Source organism: Danio aesculapii, chromosome 9 (assembly GCF_903798145.1).
Source record: "Danio aesculapii chromosome 9, fDanAes4.1, whole genome shotgun sequence".
Classification (NCBI taxonomy): Eukaryota; Metazoa; Chordata; class Actinopteri; order Cypriniformes; family Danionidae; genus Danio; species Danio aesculapii.
In genome coordinates, this window is record NC_079443.1 from 25,519,778 (window position 1) to 25,532,277 (window position 12,500).

Here is a 12,500-nt window from a genome sequence, read left to right on the forward strand (position 1 = left end):
TTTTTTTGGGACAATTTAACTGTTTTATGTTCAATTTACTTACATTTGTAAAATGTGTAAGCTAACTTAATTTTACAGTGTAACCATCAATGCTAATAATAAACTTTTATTTTAAGGTTTATTTTATGTCCTTTTGGCTCACATATGAAAACTAATATATATATTAAAGCACTGATTACACAAGATTGCAGATCAGGGGTGCGTTTCCCAAACAACGACGTAACTCACGGCTTAACTATCATAGTATGATGCATCGGTTGGAAAAAGAACGATATAGTGACAAGTGCTTCCCTCAATCATAGTTTCTCTGTCGCAGATTGATTGTTTGAACCACATTAGTTATAACATAAAACACCCATAATGACGCTCTAAACAGGGTGGAGTAACTACTTCTTTAGAGAAGAACCCCATAATTTCTTTGAATTATTTTGTTTTACACAAACACACATTTAAACTCAAATCCAATATTAGTTTTGCTAAAAACATGCACTCACTTTCCATATTAATTGAAATATATGTAAATGCCACATATAAGGCCTATGTTTCCTTTACAAATACTATTGAGAATATTCCATGTTCTATTCTAAAACATAAAACCACTTACAAAAGCCAACACGTATTCCAATCTCATATAAATACTGAGGCTATTTATAAAGAAATGAAAGTTGATATTTATTAGGAAATGAAAAAAATCCTACTTTAATATTAATATTAATGATGATGACGATTATTATTATAATAATTATTAAGTAGGATATTGTTTATTTATTTATTTATTTATTTTTTTGAAAAGTCTACTTTTACAATTTGACAAATATAAACCACTGCAGAAATGTTCTAACCAACAGGCCCATTTCATTTACAGTACAGATACTCCATATATAACCTACTATAAATTAAAAGCATTAACATATGCTGTGTTTTTGTCATGGATTGGTCAGGCTCTCACGACCCCCACTCACGAAGATCACCATCACCTGACTTCTAATGAGCACACAGCTGCATCACATTCACGAGCACCAGATAAAAGCACAGCACTCCAGTCGCTCATTGTCCGGGCTCGTCTCGACGAAAGCGGACAACTGAGCGACCACTCAGCGTAGTCATCCTCAGCTAAAACAAACGATTTACTTACCTGTTCTCTTTGTATTCCTCCTAGTCTTCCTGGTCCTCCCGAATCGTCCTGTCTTCCAGTCCTTCCAAGTCTGTGTCATCCTCTGTCAGCTGTATCTGGTGTGTGCTGTCCATCCTCGTGTATTCCTGTTACCCAGCCACGGAGGAAAAGACCCCAACATCATTCCTGATCCTCCTGGCTATCCTTCATGTGCTCCTTGTTGTCATTTAATAAACACCCTAACGTTTCCTTACCTCTGTCTCCTGTCCGCTTCATAACAGAAGCCCGGACCTTAACGACGACAACATGAGCACCCCCCGATCACTTACAAGAGCTGGTGGACCAGTTGAAGCGGATTCTACAGCCACCAGCTCCACTTTCCAACGCACCACCAGCACCGAGCACTTCCGCCTCCACAGTTTCTTCTTCGGCCCTTCCTTCCAGTCCCATGGCCCCGACCAGCGCCCTACTCAGGCGGAGCGGGGGAGTGCAATGGTTTTCTGTTACAATGTTCCCTCATATTCGAAATGCAACCTTCTCTATATCCCACAGATAAGTCGAAGATCGCCTACATCGTATCTCTACTCTCTGGACCTGCACTTAAATGGGCTGAGACGATCTGGAACCAAGCCGAGCCGGTCATGAATTCCATCACTACCTTCACGGAGTATTTCAAAGAGGTGTTTGGACGTTCTGATGGGGAAGTAGCCGCTGGAGAGCAGCTGTATCATCTAAAGCAAGGTACTCTATCTACACAGGAATATGCTCTCCGGTTTCGCACTCTAGCAGCTGCAAGTGGATGGAATGAGAGATCGTTGTTGACCACGTACCGGCTCGGCTTGGAACCCACTCTCCGAATCCAACTGGCCACATTAGATGATACAATGGGTCTGGAGAGATTCATCCAACATTCTCTCCGATGTTCCGATCGTCTCCGTTCCTATCAACAGGACACCATCACCCCCTCGTCTGCACTCCTCCAATCGCCTGAGTCAACAGCCTCTCCAGAACCAGAACCCATGATAATAGAGTCTGGAAGACTGACATCAGCGGAACGACAGAGGAGGCTGACCCGGGGTCTGTGTCTATACTGCGGTGTCAGTGGACACACCCGTATGGAGTGTCCCCTTCGTCCCATTCGGACTTCAGTGAGTGTATTCAGTACGAATATTGAACAATGTAAACCACTTACTACCACCGTACAAATAACTACTGCCTCTATTTCTCTCCTTGTCACAGCCCTCATCGACTCCGGGTCAGCAGGGAACTTCATCTCCCAATCCCTCTGTCGTCAACTCCACCTCCGTACTGAGGCGTCCTCGCATATATACCAGATACAACCGATAACCCAGTGCACTCGATCTTCGACCCGTATCCATCGACAATGCGAAGACATCCTTCTTCAAGTGGGGTTGTTACATCAAGAGAGGATTCAATTTCTGGTTCTGGAGGGTGCAAATATGGACATCATTCTAGGGCGCCCGTGGCTGGTGAAGCACGATCCCATCATCTCTTGGGGCACAGGAGAGATAAAGAAATGGGGATCTGGATGTACACCTGCCTGTTTTCCAAATCTCCCTCTTCAAGGTCGGAACCCCATTTCTTTGTTTGCAACATCGGTCGAGAGCCCTCCTGAGAAGCAGTCTATCCACATTCCTAAGGAGTACAGCTCCTTTCAAGATGTCTTCTGCCCCAAGAGAGCTTCCCAGCTACCGCCGCATCGGCCATGGGACTGCGCGATCGACCTAGTTCCAGATGCCCAGTTGCCAAGAGGTAGGATCTACCCGCTCTCGCTTCCAGAGAATCAGGCAATGGAAGATTACATAAGGGAGGCTCTGAGTCAGGGGTACATACGTCACTCAAAATCACCAGCCGCCTCAAGCTTCTTCTTTGTGGCCAAGAAGGACGGAGGGCTGCGTCCATGCATCGACTACAGGGTCCTAAATAACGGTACAGTAAAATACCGATATCCCCTTCCTCTGGTACCAGCCGCTTTGGAACAGCTCCGAGAAGCTAAAGTCTTCACTAAATTGGACCCTCCGCAGCGCGTATAATCTGATAAGAATACGTGAGGGGGACCAATGGAAGACAGCATTCGTGACCCCTACTGGCCACTATGAATATGAGGTCATGCCTTACGGTCTGGTCAATGCCCCCTCCGTATTCCAAAACTTCATTCATGAAGTCCTCCGGGAGTTTCTTCACCACTGTGTAATAGTGTACATAGATGACATCCTCATTTACTCCCGGAGTGAGGCCGAACATCGCCAACACGTTGCGGAGGTCCTACACACATTGAGAGAACATCACCTCTACCTCAAAGCGGAGAAATGCTCATTCCACCAGAAGTCGATTCATTTCTTGGGATACATCATTGACCAAACCGGTATACGTATGGATGGGAAGAAAATTGAGGCTGTTCTATCCTGGTCAGAACCCACTTCCATTAAGGAGCTCCAGAGGTTTCTTGGGTTTGCTAACTTTATAGACGGTTTATCAAGGACTACAGCAGGATTACATCACCTCTCACTAATCTCCTCAAGGGTAAACCCAAAGGACTGGAGTGGACCAAAGAAGCAGCCGCAGCCTTCCGCCTTCTTAAGAAGGAGTTCACAAGGGCCCCACTCCTGACTCATCCTGACCCAAATCTTCCTTTCGTGGTGGAAGTGGACGCATCCACCACCGGCGTCGGGGCAGTATTATCTCAACATCATGATACACCGCCCCGACTGCATCCCTGTGCCTATTTCTCTCGGAAGTTGAGCCCGGCGGAGCAGAATTACAGCATAGGAGACAGGGAGCTTCTAGCAATCAAGCTAGCCTTGGAGGAGTGGCGTCACTGGTTGGAGGGAGCCAAACATCCGTTCCAGGTGATCACAGATCACAAAAACCTCCAATACATCAAAGAGGCCAAGAGACTATGTCCACGTCAAGCCAGATGGTCACTTTTCTTCTCACGTTTTGATTTCTCCATTTCCTATCGTCCAGGACCCAAGAATCTAAGAGCAGACGCTCTCTCTCGTTTACACGAGCATCACGATCATGAAGAACTCCCAACGAAGATTCTTCCCGAACACATCTCCATTTGTCCGATCACCTGGAACGCTCCTCCAGTCGTTGCCACTCCGGAAGCCCCTGCTCCGCCGGGATGCCCTCCTCATCGGCAGTTCATACCACCTGAACACCGGGTAGATCTGATCCACTCCTTACATACCTCGCTAGGCACTGGACATCCAGGGATCAACAATACTCTCTCGCTAGTATCCCAACGATTCTGGTGGCCAAACATGGCAAGGGATGTGAGGCAATATGTTCAGGGCTGTAAGGACTGTGCCCAATCCAAGAGCCCACGTCATCTACCCGCTGGAAAGCTCCATCCCTTGCCGATTCCGAACCGTCCCTGGTCACACCTAGGAGTGGACTTTATCACTGACCTCCCTTCGTCAGAAGGTAATACCTGTATTCTAGTCATAGTAGATAGATTCTCAAAGTTTGTCAAACTAATCCCTCTGAAAGGTCTTCCCACAGCCTTTGAAACTGCCGACAATATCTTTAATCAAGTCTTCAGGTCATTTGGTATTCCAGAAGATATTGTGTCGGACAGAGGTCCACAGTTCATCTCACGTCTATGGAAAGCCTTCTTCAAGCTCCTAGGTGTGGCCGTCAGCCTCTCTTCTGGATATCATCCCCAAACCAACGGGCAGACAGAGAGGAAGATTCAGGAGGTGGGACGGTTCCTGAGGACCTTCTGCAGTGGTCACCAGAACTCCTGGAGCCAGTATTTGGGCTGGGCAGAATATGCCCAAAATTCACTGCGGCAACCCTCCACCGGACTCACGCCATTCCAGTGCGTCCTGGGCTTCCAACCACCGCTCTTTCCCTGGGATGGCGAACCATCTGATGTCCCCGCAGTGGATCACTGGTTCCGGGAGAGCGAGAGAGTCTGGGACGAGGCTCATCAACATCTGCAGAGGGCAGTCCGTCGAAGCAAGGTAACCGCCGATAGGAGAAGGTCTGAAGAACCCAGATACACACCCGGACAAAAGGTGTGGCTATCCACCCGGGACATACGCATGCGACTGCCCTCTCGCAAGTTAAGTCCCCGATTTGTTGGTCCCTTCACCATCGTGGAACAGGTTAACCCCGTCACCTACAAACTACAATTACCCTCTCACTACCGTATTCACCCTACATTCCACGTATCACTCCTGAAACCCTATCACGATCCTGTTCTTCCCTCCACAGAGCCTGACCACGAAGAGGAACCCCCTCCTCCACTGCTCCTAGAAGAAGGAGCCGTCTACGCAGTGAAGGAGATCTTGCGTTCCCGACGTCGTGGTGGCCAGTTGGAGTACCTGGTGGACTGGGAAGGGTACGGCCCCGAAGAAAGGACATGGGTTCCCAGAGCTGATATTCTCGATCCTAGTCTCATGGTGGAGTTTCATGAGAGCCACCCTGAGTTCCCAGCGCCTAGAGGCAGAGGGAGACCACCACGGCGTCGGAGGTGTCGGCCCTCAGGAGCGGGCCCTGGGGAGGGGGGTACTGTCATGGATTGGTCAGGCTCTCACGACCCCCACTCACGAAGATCACCATCACCTGACTTCTAATGAGCACACAGCTGCATCACATTCACGAGCACCAGATAAAAGCACAGCACTCCAGTCGCTCATTGTCCGGGCTCGTCTCGACGAAAGCGGACAACTGAGCGACCACTCAGCGTAGTCATCCTCAGCTAAAACAAACGATTTACTTACCTGTTCTCTTTGTATTCCTCCTAGTCTTCCTGGTCCTCCCGAATCGTCCTGTCTTCCAGTCCTTCCAAGTCTGTGTCATCCTCTGTCAGCTGTATCTGGTGTGTGCTGTCCATCCTCGTGTATTCCTGTTACCCAGCCACGGAGGAAAAGACCCCAACATCATTCCTGATCCTCCTGGCTATCCTTCATGTGCTCCTTGTTGTCATTTAATAAACACCCTAACGTTTCCTTACCTCTGTCTCCTGTCCGCTTCATAACAGTTTTTTGTTTTCACAAGCTTTGGAGACATAACATAAATTCTGCTTTTAAATAATAGGTCACCTACAGCTTTCGTCATGTTCAAAATGACATCAATGTTTTCAAAGTGCACTGCGAAGGGTGTGCAACTGTAAACATGAAGAACGCTAAAACTGAACTGTAAAAATACTTTGAAAGCAAATTACACCTAAGAGAGAGGACTTTAATGCTTTTTTAATTCCTAATCATTCCAAGTATAAATGTCAGAATGTTCTAAATGAATAGGGCATAGGATGGATAACTGGGAATAGAACACACCCAGGAACTATGTTTCTAACTACAGCTCTAGAGGTGTAGTTGCAAAAGTGCACAAGTTTGCGGTGCAGTTTGCGAATGTTCGTTGGAACGATGCATTTGAGAAAAGCCAAATCAACAAACTATGTTTGTAACAACAATGGTTAACGATGGTTATGGGAAACACACCCCAGATTGATTCAATCATGTGACTTATCTTTCTAAAGTGACATTAATTTAAGGCTTGTGACTGACTAAGTTCATGTCAAAAGAAGTCAAAAGAATGCATACTGTATTGTCACCTAGGGTCAGTTTCATTTCAGTCTAAAAGCTGCTCTTAAACTCATCATAAAGGATTTATACGGTTTCAAGCGAACATTTTAACCTATTGTGGGCCTGCGAATTCAATATCTACATCGGCAGGTATCAGCAGTCTATATTCTTCATTCAAAGGAGTAAACAGACACTAGGACTGCAGATACACAAACAGTAAACTAAGACATGCTATTTTGACTTTTAATTATAGCGATCCTTTCTTCATTCCAGGTGGCTCATATTGTTATGAATATATTTGCATACTGAAATGCTCCGGTAGGATGACATAACTTTAAAGAATTCTCCTGTCTGTGCTGTTTTGGCTTCTTTGCTTATTCTCCACACATGCTAAACCAAATATCCAGACAGAGTTTTTTGCTCTCAACGACGGCTTGATGCCGATTCAGCATGCTGAGCTGGGCAAACTGCCACTGACATGATCCTGCGTGGTGGAACAGTCTGCAAAAATGTCTTGACAGACATTTGCAAGGCCCAACATTGTCAAAAGGCTGTGTCATGGTCCTGTAGGTAGCACTGCATGTTTTTGATTCAGTAAAAAGAGCTTGTGAATCAAACTGTGCTGGTCATGGTTGTACTGTTTGCTTTTGCATGCAGCCTGCAAGGACAACTTGTCAAGTATGTTAGTCTAAAGAGTATCTATAATCTAGTGTGCTCCAAAACAGTGACGAAATTCACTTTTATAAGATATAAAACTAATATAAATATGCAAAGCACAGGTCTCAACCTGGATCCCTGAAGGGCTGCAGCTCTGCACAGTTTTGCTCCAACCCTAATCAAACACAGCTGATCCAACTAATTAAGGTGTTCAAGACTACTAGAGACTATTAAGCAGGTGTGAGTAGGAGGTGGTTGAAGCTAAACTATGCAGAGCAATAGAGTTTGAGACCATTGATGTAAAGCTTGCAGTTTGTCATTTCTGCCTAAATGAGTCAATGTTTTTTTTTATATCTCCTCATAATTAACATTCATATATCTTATTATTCAGGCATATACTAATAGTTAATTTGTGTGTTAATAAATGCTTTATTAACTCAACTTCATCCAGTTTTGTGACCTAATCTAAAGTGAGGACTAATTATGCTTTATAAATCCCTTATAAATGACAAATCGTTTATAAGGGATTTATAAAGCATAAATAGTCCTTGCTTTATATTAGGTCACAAAACTGGATGAAGTTGAGTTAATAAAGCATTTATTAACACACAAATTAACTATTAGTATATGCCTGAATAATAAGAATTATAAATGTTGACTATCGATCTGAGCATTTATTAACATACATTGTAACCAATACTATATAGTAAATAATAAGATAAATAAATGTTCAGATCGATAGTTTATTAATCATTTACTAACTCATTCTGAATGATATTAAAAACCTCCAACTACTCTTAAATCCTAATGGTTTGTCAATAATGCAGTACTTCATTTAGTAATGAAAAATCAAAAAGTCACAAATTATGAAAGTACAATTATTAAAGCACATTTTAAATGTGGTTATAAGTCAACAAAAAAGCATTTGTAGCAGCAGTTATAAACTGCTTACTAACGTTTATTAATGTAGAGTTAATGCGTAACAAATAATGAATTCACTAGATGCTAATGCTTAATAAATGATTCATAGTGTGTAGTTATTATAAAGTGTTACCAATTTTTTAAATGTAGTTTGAGGAAAAGACTAAAGTTATTATTCTTGTTTAAAAAAGATCTTTGATAGCTTCATAAAATTCTCTGAAAGCTTTAAAATAAGTCAGAAAAAAACGTTTAAATCTTTAGAAGGTTTTTAAAAGCATGTGATGACAAAGCTGAATTTTTATTATCATCTCACCTGGACAACAAAAACAGCCACACGTGTCTTTTTTTAGCATTCTATGAAAATTGATTAATTCATCTTTACAGTGATGTATCGACTTTTGTGTCGAGACAGAAGATATTTAAAAATCTGCCATCTTAGAATTCCGAAAAAATAAAAAATAAAAATAAAAAACATAATACTGAGAAAGTGTCAAAGTGAAGTTCATAGCAATGCACATTATTACTAAACAAAATTGAGTTATGATATATTTATAAAAGGAAATATACACAATATTTTTATGAAACATGATCTTTACTTAATACTCTAATGATTTTGGGCATTCAAATTATTTTGAGAACAATGTATGGGCAAAAACATACCCATGCAACATACTGTAAGACTCCAATAAACAACATTGTTACGATGAATGGACACATTGAAACATTGTGTATTCTAGTGTAGTTGGTAGATTCAATCCATAAATAAACCAATCAATCATATGAACACTTGTTTTATGCCTACAAGAAAACTGCTATTGTAAGACCCTGTTCTGCAAAGGGTGGACATTAGACTTTTAATGTACACCTCTCCATCATGTATGAGTGTGTTAAGCTCAGCATTTTCACCAGTGTCCTGTGAGAATACAGCACTGCAACATACACAGATTACAATGGTGAAAAATACTGGCCTCTTTACAAAAGGTCTGCATCAGCGAACGGCAACCACACATAAACATTAACCGACATTCATAATTGGCCATTTAGCTTGAGGCTAGATGAATTACTATTAGAAACAGATTAACGGCAACATCAACAGTGTTTTTATGAGGCGTCAACTCTATAAATGTTGATAAGAGTGTCAAGATCACAAATGTAATGAGCAAAGTCTGTTTTTCATCTTCTCGGATCAGCATGAAGCTAGTTTAGGAATGAATGTGGATGGGATTGAACTGGATGCAGCAGTGATTTTCAATCTATAGCACATTCCAGTTGATCATCTCAAGGGCTTAATGACTAGCACTGTGAACACAGCAGTGGTGAATAATACAACGCTCTGTTTCAAACGAGAAATGATGTCTTCCAATGCTTTGATGTTCCTTTGCTCATTTTAATGGCTGCTCTTATTCACATACCTTCATTAGTGACGGTAATGAGCGTTTGCATGGGTATGCGAGTACAAAAGGTGATGCGCTTCTGAGAAGGAGACAAAAACGCATTCAAACCCTGAGTTTCTGATGTTTGAAACAGGCAACACATGCAGTCTTTGCATTTGTGTGTAAATTGGTTGTTCATTTCTGTGAGAATGGAAAAGCGGTCATTTAGTCTTATATGTTCTGTGCAACCTGATCCCACGAGGAAGCGTAAGTATTTTACGTTTTGTCAGTTTAGTGCATGATTTATTCCCATGGGTAGAGTGGATTTAATGGGCTGTTTTGGTTAATATATTTGCTGCACTTATTACTTGTGTTCTTGTCTTTTTTATCTTTTTCATTTTTGTAATATAGCTAAAACATGGAATGTTATAATAACTATTGGATTGTTTTAGTGAATACCATAATAAAGACACAAACACAATTTTTGGACCCCTCAGATTTCATGTTTCAAATTGCTGTATCTTGACCAAATATTTTTCTATCATACCAGAATTCACACCAATGGAAAGCACACTTATTCAGCTTTCAGTTGATGTATTAATCTCAATTTCTAAAAAGATTGAGTGGTTTTGTGCTCCAGGGTCACAAATTAGTATTTGACAAATATACAGTCTGTTTATTCTGAAGCCAGGTATTTATTTATTTACTTCTGCTCTCTAAAGTGTGTGTATTTGTCATCTGTGTGCCACTACAGGAAAAACACTGAGCCGAAATGACAATTAAACTGCCGTCCCAAGTCACTTCTCACTGCAGAAAACTGACGACAGTATAATTATAAATCTGTCATCATGTTTGTCTTTGCATGGTCTTTTCTTTTTCTTTAATATTTCCATCCATCCGGTGAGCTTTATTGAAGCAAAAAGCTGCTTTGTAAGCTGTGTTATTATGCAAAATGACTACAAATGTGAGAGCAAAAACATTCAGACGCTGACTGAATTGAACTGTGGTGTGGAGTCAACTGAAGGGCAGCTTTGATTGTTTGCCATTGCTAATTGAGATCTGTAATGCATAGTAATTTAGAGACATCCCCAGGAACGGTGGATGCGAGATAAAAACAAACAGCCACAATGATACTGAGATGTATTTATTGTGGAGCACCGGTTATGCTCACACAAACACACACACACACACACACACACATTCGCTCTCCAGTATGACCGTCTGTAGTGGTCATGAAGGCTAATGTGTCTTGAGAGCATGAATATTTAATGTTGCCTCTCACATTCTCTAGAAACACACACACACACACACACACACACACCCACACACACACACACACTCCAAATGCACCATCGACAACACTTACACACACACCCACTGCAAATGCACTGCATCAACAACACACAGGCACACACACACACACACACACACACTGCAAATGCACTGCATCAACAACACACAGGCACGCACACACACATACTACAAATACACTGGATCAACAACATACAAACACACACCCACACACACACTGCAAATGCACCATCGACAACACACATACACACACCCACATACACTGCAAATGCACTGCATCAACAACACACAGGCATACACACACATACTGCAAATAGACTAGATCAACACACACACACACACACACACACACACACACACACACACACACACACACACACTGTGAATGCCCCAACGACAACACACATACACACACTGCAAATACACTGGATCAACAACACACACACCCACGCACATACTGCGAATGCCCCATCGACAACACACATACACACACCCACACCCTGCAAATGCACTGCATCAACAACACACAGGCATACACACACATACTGCAAATAGACTAGATCAACAACACACACACACACACGCACACACAAACGCACGCGCACGCACGCACGCACGCACACACACACACCCCAAAGATTTCCAATAGCAAATCAAGTATTAATGGCTTTGTGAGTGAATCAAAGCAAAAGGTTAAGATTTCCTTAAAAATCAGCTTGTTTAGCTAGTAGCGTGTGTGTGTGTGTGTGTGTGTGTGTGTGTGTGTGTGTGTGTGTGTGTGTGTGTGTGTGTGTGTGTGTGTGTGTGTGTGTGAGCGTGTGTTTATCTTGTTGAGTGAGGGGATATGTCTTATTGATTTGTAAGAGCCATGTGGTTTCTCTGTTATCTAAACTTCTCCAGCATGGCCTGTGGGCTTCCTGTCTGTCCAGCTGCCCTTTACTCACACACTCTCGTCTCAGCAGCTGGATTAGGATGCCTGAGTGCTTGGTTAGGATCACTCTCTGGTTTCCATGATACTGACGGTTTGGAGGGGGGCTTCATCCGACTGTTTCAAATGTTCAGTTCAGATAAGTGGTATTCACTTGGTTAGTGTGTCTCAGAACCAGCTTGGTTCTTCCATCCATCCATCCATCCATCCATCCATCCATCCATCCATCCATCCATTCATGTGTTAAAATAACAGAAAATCTAAAATATATTGGGTTAGTTTATAAGCTATTTACAGATTAAGTTATATAATGCATGAACTCTTTCTTTCCTGATTATTACCGGTGTTTTGCTTACACAGTAAAACCTGATCAGCCTTATATTATATTAGAAAAAATAAATAAATACGTAAATAAATATAAATACAACACTACAGTACATTTACTTTAAATACAAATAGGTAATGTACAAGTTAAATTCATTCGATTTTAAATGTAATTATATAATTAAAATTGTAATAAATAATGTATAAATAAAACAATATAAACACTAAAAATTGTGCTAATATTACATCAGTCTATCTAAATAATGTGTTTACTATTCCCTTCATGGTAGATTAAAGTTAACAATAAATAAATG

General features: G+C 42.0%; 1 protein-coding gene across 1 annotated transcript in view; it reads right to left on the reverse strand.

The window, feature by feature from the left end:
• The window catches only part of tmeff2a (transmembrane protein with EGF-like and two follistatin-like domains 2a), a 109,347-nt gene that overhangs the window by 8,873 nt on the left and 87,974 nt on the right, over window positions 1-12,500 (reverse strand). The gene's annotated exons all lie outside the window — the stretch shown is intronic.